Source organism: Cupressus sempervirens, chromosome 5 (assembly GCF_028749045.1).
Source record: "Cupressus sempervirens isolate cs-2001-9-10 chromosome 5, ASM2874904v1, whole genome shotgun sequence".
Taxonomy (NCBI): Eukaryota; Viridiplantae; Streptophyta; class Pinopsida; order Cupressales; family Cupressaceae; genus Cupressus; species Cupressus sempervirens.
Genome location: NC_143122.1, coordinates 371,635,466 through 371,648,140, shown reverse-complemented (window position 1 = coordinate 371,648,140; position 12,675 = coordinate 371,635,466).

The window sequence follows — 12,675 nt, the reverse complement described above, 5'->3', positions numbered from 1 at the left end:
AATCAAATCTATGTCCCTTTCATCTAGCACAACTACCAAACTCTAAAGCAAAAAATCAACATTTGGCCACTATGCACAACTCCATTGATGTAAGCTAGAACCATGATATTCCCCCTCACAAAAATACCCCAAGAGCATTACAAGTATATGAAACTAGATTTATATTATGACGAGATTGAGTCAAACTCTAAACCCTCTATAATAAATCTAAATGCGGTCACCTTGTACAAACCCCCAAATTGTTGCAAGTTATATCTATAATTTTCCACCCCACGAATAATTATCCCAATGTTTCATAAGCATGGAAACACAAATAAATAACCATAGGAATCATCATCTTCTCTAATACCACTTGATGCAACTCAATGCTGGAGAATATCTGAAGAAGATGTCCAAACCCTAAAACAAAGAGTCATATAATGGAAACACATCAAGATACAAAAAAATAATGAAAATTTATTAACAAGAGACCCAATTACATAAAATGAACATTGAATATGTTGGGTTATAAGATCTTCATAGTTACAAGTACAAAGAAAATTAACTAAAATTATCCTAAATCTAACAAGCCCTAACTCATATAGAGATTTTTGCAAGGATACCTCAACATCCTAAGAGCCCCTTTCTTCTCATCATCATCTCGCCTTCTTACAATCACAAGACCCAAATTTATACAGATTAGATATTCAAAATATTATATATCCCAAGAAAAATATATTAGACTAATCGTCTTAAATCCCAAATAATTATAATAATTAATAAATTCACCAAGATAGATCCAACCACCAAGTCATCCACACATAGGTCCTCCTTGAGACCCACACCATTTAGCTTCATCAATTGGAAACCTATATCACTATCCTCATTAATCAAACAAGTGATCACAATTGAACCGGTGCCATGGAGAACACAACTAGTCAAATTGGTGAACATGAATGAACCAATGACATAAAGATCACAACTAGTTGACAAGGAACATGTCAGATGTCCTAATACACACCACCTAAAGGGTTTGCTTATGAATATGGTGGACATATTGAATTCTTTTCATTAATAAGTTGATGATAGAAGGTGATGACATATGTGATGGGTTATAGGAGAGTGCATAATTGATGCATTATACTAAGGATATTGATCAATTTGTCTCTATCAGCAGGCGTTTTGATTGTTTGGTTGTAGTACATAGGATTGAAAGGTTTTAATAGAGGGGGTAAAGGTTGCTGAAATGTGTAGGATTATTTTCTTTCCTTTGAGATTAGGAAACTGATGGTCAATTTGAGGTTGTATTTATATTTTCTTATGATTTCAAAGTATGAGGCACACTTTTCTATCTACCTTGGGTGTTTGAATCAGGAGCATCTTAGATTCTTGGTGATGATGCATTATCTTGGAGGAATTTCCTTTTGATATGATGAAGTTATTTGTTTTGGGAACTTTTTAGAGATTCTATGTGTGATCGATCTATGGAGATTTCTTTCATACATAATAAAAATATTTTATTCTTTGGAGTTCATGAATTATATGTATGTAGTTACACCTATTTAGGTGGTTTTGATCGAGAGATTTGACATGTTCTTTGTCAATTGGTTATGTTCTTCATGTCACTAGTTTGGTCATGTTGACTAGTTCAATTGGTTGTGTTATCCATGTCACTAGTTCAATTGTACTAACTAGTTTCATTGATGAGGATTATTGTGGATCATTTTGATTATCGAAGCTAAATGACATGGATCTCAAGGATTACCTATGCATGGCCCACTTGGTTTTTAAAATTCTCCTGGTGATTTAATTAATTATTGTAATTATTTGGGATTTAGGCCGATTGGTCTAATATATTTGTCTTGGGATATGTAATATTTATAATACATAATACGTATAGATTTGGATCTTGTAGTCATAAGAATGCAGGATCATGAGGAGAATAAAGGGTGCCTTAGGGTTTTGATGCATCCTTGCAAAATCTTTAGAGGAGTTAGGGCTTGGTAGATCTTGGATTAGAATTGAGTTGGGTTTCATTGTAGTGGCTGTAATCGAGAAGGCTTTACAATCCAAATTATTTAATAATCATTTGATTTAATTTAATCTCTTGAAAATAAAATATTATTATTTATGTTCTATCTTGATGTGTTTCCCACTATGTATCTCTTTTTTGCAACCTTTGGACACCTTCTTTGGAGATTCTCCATACTTGAGCTAGATCAAGTGACATCAAATCAGGTTGATGATTCCTATGGTTGATAATCCATGTTTCCATGCTTCTAAAACATTGGGATAATTGTTCATAAGTTGGTGAATTATAGACCTAGCTCATAACAACTTGGGGGTTTGTACAAGGTGACTACATTTGGATTTATTGTGGAGGGTTTAGAGCCTAATTCAATGTTGTGGTAGTCTAAATCATAGTTCACAATTTTTTTTTTTTTTTTTTTTTTGTGGGGGGGGGTGATCATGGTTGCAACTCACATCAACTAAGGACTTGTGAATGGTGGCCATAAGTGGATTTTTTTCTTTCTAGTTTGGTGGATATGCAAGATAAAGGAGATGCATATTTGATGAGGTAGAAATTGTTCTTGAGGTTGTAAAATCATAAATTGGTTTCTCAAGGGATAGTGGGTTATGGATCTGACCATGATTATAGAGGATTGGAATGAGGGTGTATTGGAAAGATACTATTATTGGTTATGAATGTAGGAAGAAGGTGAAACCCTTAAGAGATTATGTTGTTGGTGAACCAATTTATGAATCGAGGTAGTTTGCAAAGATGTTTAGTAGATCATCAATTGTGAGATAATTAGAATCTTGCAATTACATTGTCAATATGAGGTAGTTACACCATGGGAAAAAAGGGAAGAACCTTGATTGGTTATTTAAAGAAAAAGACTTTAGCTAACTTGAAAAGAAGCTGGAAGGGATTGTTGGTAAGGTTGAGGAAATTAGGATGTTGAATTGAAATTATCATTTATCAAGCTAAAAGAGGATTATTTGGCCCATGAAAATGATTTTTCAAAGAAGGAAAATGAAATCCAATATTGTTACTAGGAAGGTAAAGGTTGAAGAGGTGACACTAATCTTTTTGAGATTGAGGTGGCAGATCTAGCTAGTTTTGATGATCAGGTGGTTAGATTTAATGTCAAAAATATTGAGCATCTTATTATTGATGATGTAGTGAATTTTCATTGGAGGTGATAATGCTATTATTTATGAGGAGTTATAAACTTGGTCGTTCTAATTGGATGATGTTACTCGTGTTGTAGAATTACAAATGGTAGCTGAGGATAAAGAGGTGGCTGATGAAGATGGAAGACATCTTGAATTCCTTTTTTTTGACAAGTTGGTGATGGAAGGTGACGAGTTACATGAGAGTGTATAGATGATAAATTATATTGAGGATTTTGATTAGTTTTCACCATTAGTATTTGTGTTGACTAGTTGGTTGTAGTACATAGGATTAAAAGGTTGCTTATGTGTGTGATTATTTTCTTGCCTTTGAGAATTGGGAAATTGATGGTCAAGACAAGGTTATGTTTAGATTTTCTTATGGTTTCAAAGTGTGAGGCACACTTTTCTATCTATCCTAGGTGTTTGATATAGGTGTTTTCTTTAGGATAACCTTGTGTTCTTAGAAATCTTGCATTAGCTATGAGGAATTTCATTCTTGTTTGATGAAGTTCCCCATTTTGGGCACTTTTCAAATATTTTGTGTGCGATTGATCTACAAAGATCTCTGACATGGATGATGAAAATTGTTTGTTACTTGGAGTTCATGGATGCTATAATTATGATTTCACCTCCTTAGATGGCGTAGATTTGGAGATATTATATATTCTTTTCCAACTAGTTGTGTTCTTCATGTCGCCAGTTTAGTCGTGTTCATCGGTTCAACTAGTTGCATTCTCCATGTCACTAATTTAATTGTTCTCATTAGTTTGATTGATGAGGATTGTGGTTGAGGTTTCCAATAAATGAAGGTAAATGGTATGGATCTTGAGGAGGACCTATGTTTGGCTAACTTGGTCTTTGGATCACTGCTAGTGAATTAATTAATTATTGTAAATATTTCAATCGATCTAATACATTTATCTTGGGATATGTAATGTCTTGAATACATAATATATATAAATTTGGGTCTTTTAGTCATAAGAATGGAGGATAACAAGGAGAAGAAAAGGAACCTTGAATCTTGAGGTATCCTTGTAGAAGCTCTAGAGGAGTTAGGGCTTGGATGTACATCTAGGATTAGATTTGAGTTGAGTTTCTTTGTAGTGGCCATAATCAGGAAGGCCTTACAACCTAACATATTCAATGATCATTTTATGTATGAAGATCTCTTGTTAAAAAAAAATATTTTTTTCTATTGTATCTTGATGTGTTTCTATTGTGTGAATCTTTACTACAAGGTTTTGAAATCTCCTTTGAAGATTCTCCACCTTTGAGGTACATCAAGTGGTATCTAGTCAAGTTGATGATTCTTATAGTTGCTAATTTATTTTCCATGCTTGTACAACCTTGGGCTAATTTTTTGTGAGGTGGTTAATTGTAGATATGGATCACAACAACATGCGGATTGCAAAAGGTGACTAAATTTGGATATGTTGCAAAGGGTTTAGAGCCTAATTTGATCTTGTGGTGGCATAAATATAAGTTGATGAGCTTAAGATTCTCTTGTACTATTGTTTGTAGGGGGAGAATCATGGTTTTGACTCACATCAAATTAGGACTTGCACATTGTGGGTTTAGTGGTTGTGCTAGATAACATAGACATAGATTCAATGAGGTAGGTGTTATTTTTGAGCTTGTGAAATCACAAATTAATTTATCACGAGATGGTAGATTATGGTTCTGATTCGCAATTGTAGAGGATTGGTGTAAGGATTTATTGGAAAGATAATGTTATTTATTATGAACCTAGGATGAAGGTAAAGCCCTTGAGATATCCTATTGTTGCTGAATTGATCCTCTAATTGAGGCAATTTGCAAATATATGTAATAGATTGCCAACTATGAGGCAACTAGAATCTTGCAATTAGATTGGTGATATGAGGTAGTTGCACCATGGGGAAAAAGGGAAGAAGATTGAATAATTGGTCAAAGATAGAGAATTTAGATGAATTGAGAAAAAGTTGGAAGAGATTGTTGGTTAGGTTGAGGAACTTAGGAGGTTGAATTTTAGTTGGCATTTACCACTCTGAAAGATGATTGCTTGGCCCATGAAAAGAATCATTCAAAGAAGGAAAATGCAAATTAGGGTTCTTGCTAGAAAGGTAAAGCTTGAAGAGGTAAAGATTCACCTTTTTGAGGTCAAGGTGACATATCTAGTTGGTTTTTATGATCAATTAGTTTGATCTAATGCAAAAACTATTGAGCATCTTGTTATTGATACTGTGATTGTTGATGCTATTGTGGAGTTTCCTTTTGCTAAGGGTAATTTTGATGATGTTGGTGCTAATGACATTGTTGATAGGGTTTTCATTAGAGATGGTAATAATATTGTTGATGAGGAGTTATAGAATGTGTTATTCCAATTGGATGATGTTACTTATATCATAGAATTACAAATTTTAGCTCAGGATAAAGAGGTGGCTAGTCAAGATGGTGGACATCTTGAATTACTTGTTGTTGATAAGTTGATGATTAAAGGTGATGATTTATATGGGGATTTATAGGATATTTCATAGCTAATTCATTCTAATAAGGATTTTGATTAGTTTATTTCTATTAGTAGGTGTGTTGACTGGTTGGTTGTAGTAAAGAAGATTTAGAGCTTGTTTGTGTGCAAGATTATTTTCTTATCTTTGAGAATCAAGAAACTGATGGTCAAGATGAGGTTGTGTTTAGATTTTATTATGGCTTCAATGTGTGAGGAAAAATATTCTATCTACCCTAGGTGTACCATGTAGGAGCGTCTTAGGTTCTTGGCAATCCTGCATTTCCTTAAAGGATTTTTCTTTTGGTATAATGATGTTCCTTATTTTGGGTAGTTTTCAAATATTTTTCATGCAATAAATCTATGGAGATCTATGACATGCATGATGAAAAGGGTTTGTTCCTTAGATTTTATAGATTGTATGTTTATGATTTCACCTCTTTAGGTGGTGTGGATTGGAATATATAACATGTTATTTTTCATCTAGTTGTGTTTTGCATGTCACCAGTTTAGTCATATTCACCGATTCAATTGGATATGTTCTTCATGTCATAATTTTAATTGTGTTGACCAATTTGATTGATGAGGATTATGGTTGAGGTTTCCAATCAATTAAGATAAATGGATTAGATCTCAAGGAGGACCTATGTGTGACTGACTTGGTTTATGGACCGCTTTGAGTGAATTAATTAATTGTTGTAATTATTTGGGGTTTAGGTTGATCAATCTAATACATTTCTCTTGGGATATGTAATATTTTTAATACCCAATATATATAAATTTGGGTCTTTTGGTCATAATATAGGAGGATAATGATGAAAAGAAAGGGAACCTTAGAGTCTTGAGGTATCCATGTAGAAGCTCAAGAGGATTTAGGGCTTGGTAAATCTAGGATTGAATTTGAGTTGGGTTTCTTTGTAGCGGACATAACTAGGAATTCCTTATGGCCCAACATATTCATTGATCATTTGATGTAATTGATATCTTATTAATGAAGTATCATTATTTTTATTTTATCTTAATGTGTTCCATTGTGTGACTCTTTGGTGCAAGGTTTGGACATCTCCTTTGGAGATTCTCCACCCTTGAGTTGCATAAAAAAGGTCATTGGTATATAATGTGTGATGTATTTCAATGAAAGTTGACTGGATCCTTGTAGCATGTGAATTATTTATATAAAATGTTGATATGCATTGAAGGTTTGGACCACTTCATGTAATGTTTGAGTGATTTCTTAAGAAGGTGTATATCCCTTAGCATGGTCCCAGTTAATTAATTATGCATTGGGGAAGCCCTAAAATAATTTGCTAATTAATTATTTTTAATTTGTATAAATAAAAGTTATTTATCTCAATGGGAGGTATTGAATGATAAGTGTAGATGCAAGCCTTGATGCTAGATTATCAAATAAGAATTGAGATATTGTTAGATGTCATGAGAAGAGGAATGGGGGTATTATATAATTCCTAATGGACTTCAAAGGAACTATTTTGGCTAGTAAGTTTTAGTTCAATCAATTCACATTATTATATTTGTTATGCGATTGCAAAGATGGTTTAATCTTCCATCCTTTGAAAAGTGAGCTTGGGTAGTGGACCTTTTGTCTCATCAACTCCTAATAGGGTTGGAACCTTCTAACAAGGGTTTAAGGTCTCTTAACATGAATATGTCCTTTAACATGGACTATTATACTAAATGCATTATTTTTGACTCCTAACTGGGTCACATCCTTTCACAAGGGACTTATATATTAGTACATCATTTTGTGGGTACCATTCCCAGTAGGGTTTTTCTATCTCGGTGTATGGTTTCTGATTCTTGTGTATTATTATTTTAAAATTTTGGTTATTAGTTTTATAAGTTTAGAATTAATTATATTTATACCAAACTATTCACCCCCACCCCCTTCTCATATTGATTTGAAATGGAATTAAGTCAGAATGCATATAATCATTGTTGACATAAAGGTCAATTTGTCTATTAGTGACTCAACACTTAGTTAATTGGTTACATTGCTACTGAGCTCTATAGTTTCTATCAAGATTACCATTCTGTTTATAGTGTTAACTAAGTGACTCAGTTGTTCCTAAGATAAGTAGTCAGAATACAGTGTCTACCGAGCACATCAGTCAGTTTTTAGTGTTGACAGAGCTTCAGAGACAAAGTTTAGTGAAAACTGAGCTTAGCAGAGGCTATCGAGATAGTCAGTGGAAGTGAAGAAGATCATAGTGTTAACTGAGCTCTGTAGTGTCAACCAAGTCCAATAGTTTCTACCAAGATCATAGGGTTAATGAAGTGGATCTACTATTGAACAAGTCATGCAGTGTCAACTGAGTGATCCAATCGTTACTGAGTTTCTAAGAGTTGATTGAGTCACATAGTGTTGACCAAGTTCAAGCTACTTGGAAGTGATTAGTATGTACTAAGCTTTAAGTTCAACCAATTTTAGAGTTGTGATATCTCTACCCTCACTCTTGATCAAATGGAGACCATGGGTGAATTACTGAAGAAGAGAGCCAATCAGAAAAAGCTTAAAGAAGAGAAGAAGAAAGAGAATCAAGTTTTTGAAGATATAAAGAGCATATTTGTTGATGCTATGAGTATTGAGGTTGATAGTACTCAACTCATTCTTGACCAATTAGTATAAATTGTCCAAAAATTCAATGAAGACTTGAATGGAAAGGAGGAGCCACTATTGAGAGCTGAAAGAAAGTTTGAAAAAAAAGTGTTAGAACAAGTTACACAAAGAATTACAATAGATCAAGTAGAATTAGCTACTATTCTTGGTTCATTAGAAACCTCTATCAATAATATTGTATCATTATTTGTAAAGTTAAATGATATATCTATCTTTACAAATGATATCAAGGAGCAATTGTCTAAGATAGATGAAGATGCGAAGGCAAGTGCACACCAATTTTTAATTTACCCAAGCCATAGTTCTACACATTACACAAAGATTAGATATTGACAAAATTGCAGGCATAATTATTGAAGAAATAAGCTAGGTTCAAGGCCACACTTGCATAAATCTAAGGCACGATTCTTCCAAACATGGATGCATTAAAACATATTGCTCATGCAAAGACACTCATCCATGATAACAACTTCTCCATAGCTGATCACATGATGGAATTATCAACAGAAGTTTATATTGTATTATATGCAAGCAAGGTTCTACAAGAAAATTGGGAAAAGAAAATGGTACTTATTCTCAAGGTACATTCTAAATTCTTGTCACATTTTGGTATTATCATATAGATATTATACACCTTTGGCATTTATGTCAAAAAGGGGGAGAAGTGTATATTATATGAATAAGTATGGAGGAGAAGTAGTATGTGTACTATATCATTCATATGTATATAGGAAGATATTTGTATGGGGGAGAAGTATAAGTATGAATAAATAGAAAATCCTTTTACAAAAGCAATTTTGAAAAATTAGAAAAATAGAGTATGTTACCGAGCCACAATAGGTAGAAGTCAAAACCAAGTTAAAAACATAGAATGGTGGAAAAGGAAGTTTTTTAACTTTTGATATTGAATGATTAGATTTTTTTTCTTTGTTAAGTGATTTTGTCACTAATGCCAAATGGGGAGATTTTTGACATAAAGGTTAATTTGTCTATCGGTGACTCAACTCTTAGTCAATTGGTTACATTGCTACTGAGCTCTACAATTGCTACCAACTTATCATTTAGTTTACAGTATTAACCAAGTGATTCAATTGTTCCTAAGCTAAGTAGTTAGAATAAAGTATCTACTCAGCACTTGAATTAGTTTGAAGTGTTTGTTGAGCTACATAGTGATTACCAAGCTTCAGAGACAAAGTTCAGTGTAAATCGAGCATAGCAAAAGCCACCGAGCTAGTAAGTAGAAGTGAAGAAGATCATAGCATTAACTAAGCTCTGTAGTATTAATCAAGTCCAATAGTGTCTACCAAGCTCATAAGGTTAACAAAGTGGGTCTAGTGTTGATCAAGCCATGTAGTGTCAACCAAGTAATCCAGTTGCTACCGAGTTTATTAGAGTTCATTGAGTCAAATAGTGATAACCTAGTTCAAGCTACTTGGAAGTGATTAGTGTGGACTAAGCTTCAAGTTCAATTGAGTTCCAAAGATTTCCAATATTGATAGTGTTTTCCATGTATTAGTACATCACCGAGATTGTCTTCAAAACCCAAGTTACAATAGTTGGGCCAACTTTGTGAATTATGATGAAATTGGTATTACAACTAACTCCAATAAGTTATGATTTGGATTAGTATATATGTAATACATTGTATCATATCCAAATAAGATATATGTGAAGAGATATGAGAAGAATAAGTTTGAATTAAGGAAGACTACAAGCAGTATAAGGGACAACAAAGATTTATCTATCATAGTCATGAAATCATTATAATACAAGGAATCTCAACCAACAAATCAAAGTTTTAGATCAAAGATCAGCCACTGGTTCATCCTAACAGGTGTATCAGCCAAATCCTTTAATAGGATAGATTCAATAGTCTTTGTTAAATCTCCTAATCGAGTGCATACTTCATTGTATTTTTGTAAATCCTTTAACAAGGTGGACCTCACAGTTCTTATTGCTCCTAACATGGAAGATCATCCAAGAGTGGTCAATTGTAAGTCTTAATAGGTTAACTTTATACTACAGTACTAAAGCTTGTGTGTATCATCCTCACCCCAATTTTACTTTCTAATAGGAAGGTTTTTGGGTCACTATATCTTGTGTCAAAGTGTTATGAATGTTTATTTGCTTTCATTCTTTCATGCATACAATTAGATCATAGTATTATATGAAGGATTAATTGGTGAAGTAAGATAAAGTTTTATTGGTTCCTAATTCACCCCTCCCCTCTCAGTAACCTTTCCTACCTTATATTTCCAACAATCATACCATATACTTATGATTCCTTTTAGAATATTACATTTACATGAATACATCGCAAAATTAAATAATATACATAAAAATAAAGTCTTCAACAAATAATTTGAAAAGAGTAATGTAAAAGGATCATCTAAGAGACCAAAAATAATACCTTGATAAATTTAACCATCCAAACACGAGAAACCAAAAAGGCCCACTCCCTTGAGCTAGGAGATAAAAACTAAGGTCCATGTAAGAGGTGAATTCTAGTATACTCCTCGGGTGATAGTATCTTTCTCAATACAAAACATAACAAAGTAGAGTAAACAAAATCCAAGAAAAGGATTACTAGAGGCACATAATCAAGGAGTAAATGTTCTAGAGCACTAATAGGTAAATACCAATGTAATTCCTTTCTTGTTTAGATCTACCTTGGTATTTATGACCTTTGGTGCTCTCTAGCCATCTACAATGGCTACAAATGAGCCTAGTACTCCAACATGACATATGTAGACCTTAAACCATCTTTATCTTAATTAATGTATTATTCCCCTTCTCCCCTTGTTTAGTTTATTATTTAATTAGTGTTTTCAATTACTTAAGAACACACTAGTAGGATATACCCTAGTAGTCATTCTAAGCTTTGGTCCCCCACCACATAAGATCTCCTAGTGACTATTTTGGGTCCTACAACCTATGGCGAGCCACTCACCTAGAAAACCTAGGATCCTTACACTTAAATAATATCATCAAATAATAGGAAAATCATCAAAATAGTTAATTTCATCAAGACATGCATAGATTAGGTTTAGGAAACCTTGGTTGTTCCTAATCCACCAGACAACCCTAAATCTAAATCTAGCCTTCAAAACTCATGAGTAGGAATCAAATGAACCATAAATTATATCAAAAAAATATTTAATTTAATAAAGGATCATATGAATAAAAAAATAATATTGTCACTTAAAAGCCTCTAATACATAACAACTTCCAAAATTGGTTTACTTCAAATAATGTTTAAACACCAAGAATTGTCATAATGAACAATAGCCCATATCTTTAGCAAAAAATAATAATTAAGCCAATGAATTCAAGGAGGATCAAGAAATATTTTTTATATAATTTACCTATACTTTATATGAAGATCCAATAGTGAGAATGAAAGTTATGGTTTTTGCTCTAGAATTAAAAGCCCTAGTTAGGGTTAAGACACGCCTTTATTAAAATGGTTGTAACTTTCACAAAACATAACAAAATTACATAGAGCCAGTTTCAAATGAAAGATAAGACAAAGATTCATCTCTTATATCAAATTTTATGCTTTACATGATCATACTAGCCTCTACCATATGAATACATTTGATGGAAAATTCAGAACAAAGAATGGACAAGAATAGTCTACATAAATGTCTATAATAGAGCATTAATTCAACCTTAAAAAGGAAACTAGAGAGATTACCTTGTATAATCCCAACCAATAATAATCCTATACTTAGTTTTTTAGATTAATCAAATAACAAATCTCCAAAAATGGCTTACAAAAACCTTAGAAAAACACGACAATTTTCATAAAAAAGACCTCAAACTTTTAAATAACTCCTAGCAATGGAAAGCATACATATAAAACATCATTATAACATATAAATAGATACACAATTAATTAGATAAATAATTCAATCAATAAATTCAACCCACTCTCATGAGGCATAATAGATATATTTTAAATACTAATGCAAGATGATTCACTCAAAAGCACATTTCCTTAATCAATATTATAAATATAATAGATATTAGTTATAATATTTAAAAAATATATTTATACTATATATAAATATATTATATAATATTAATCAAGATGATAATAAAAAAAAAAATTTAAAAAATATATATATATATATATATATATGTATGTATGTATGTATGTATATATGTATGTATGTATGTATGTACACACACACACACACACACACACACACACACACACACACACAGTTGATATATAAAACATGTTATTAATAACATAAATAAATAAAATATAAGGAAATAACCAAATGGAATAGTTGATCTTTCAAATAACATATGATAGTCAAATGACAATGTGCCTATATTGGGTTGCTAAAGCATCTTTGTGGTGCCCTTTGCTGGTTTGTAGGTC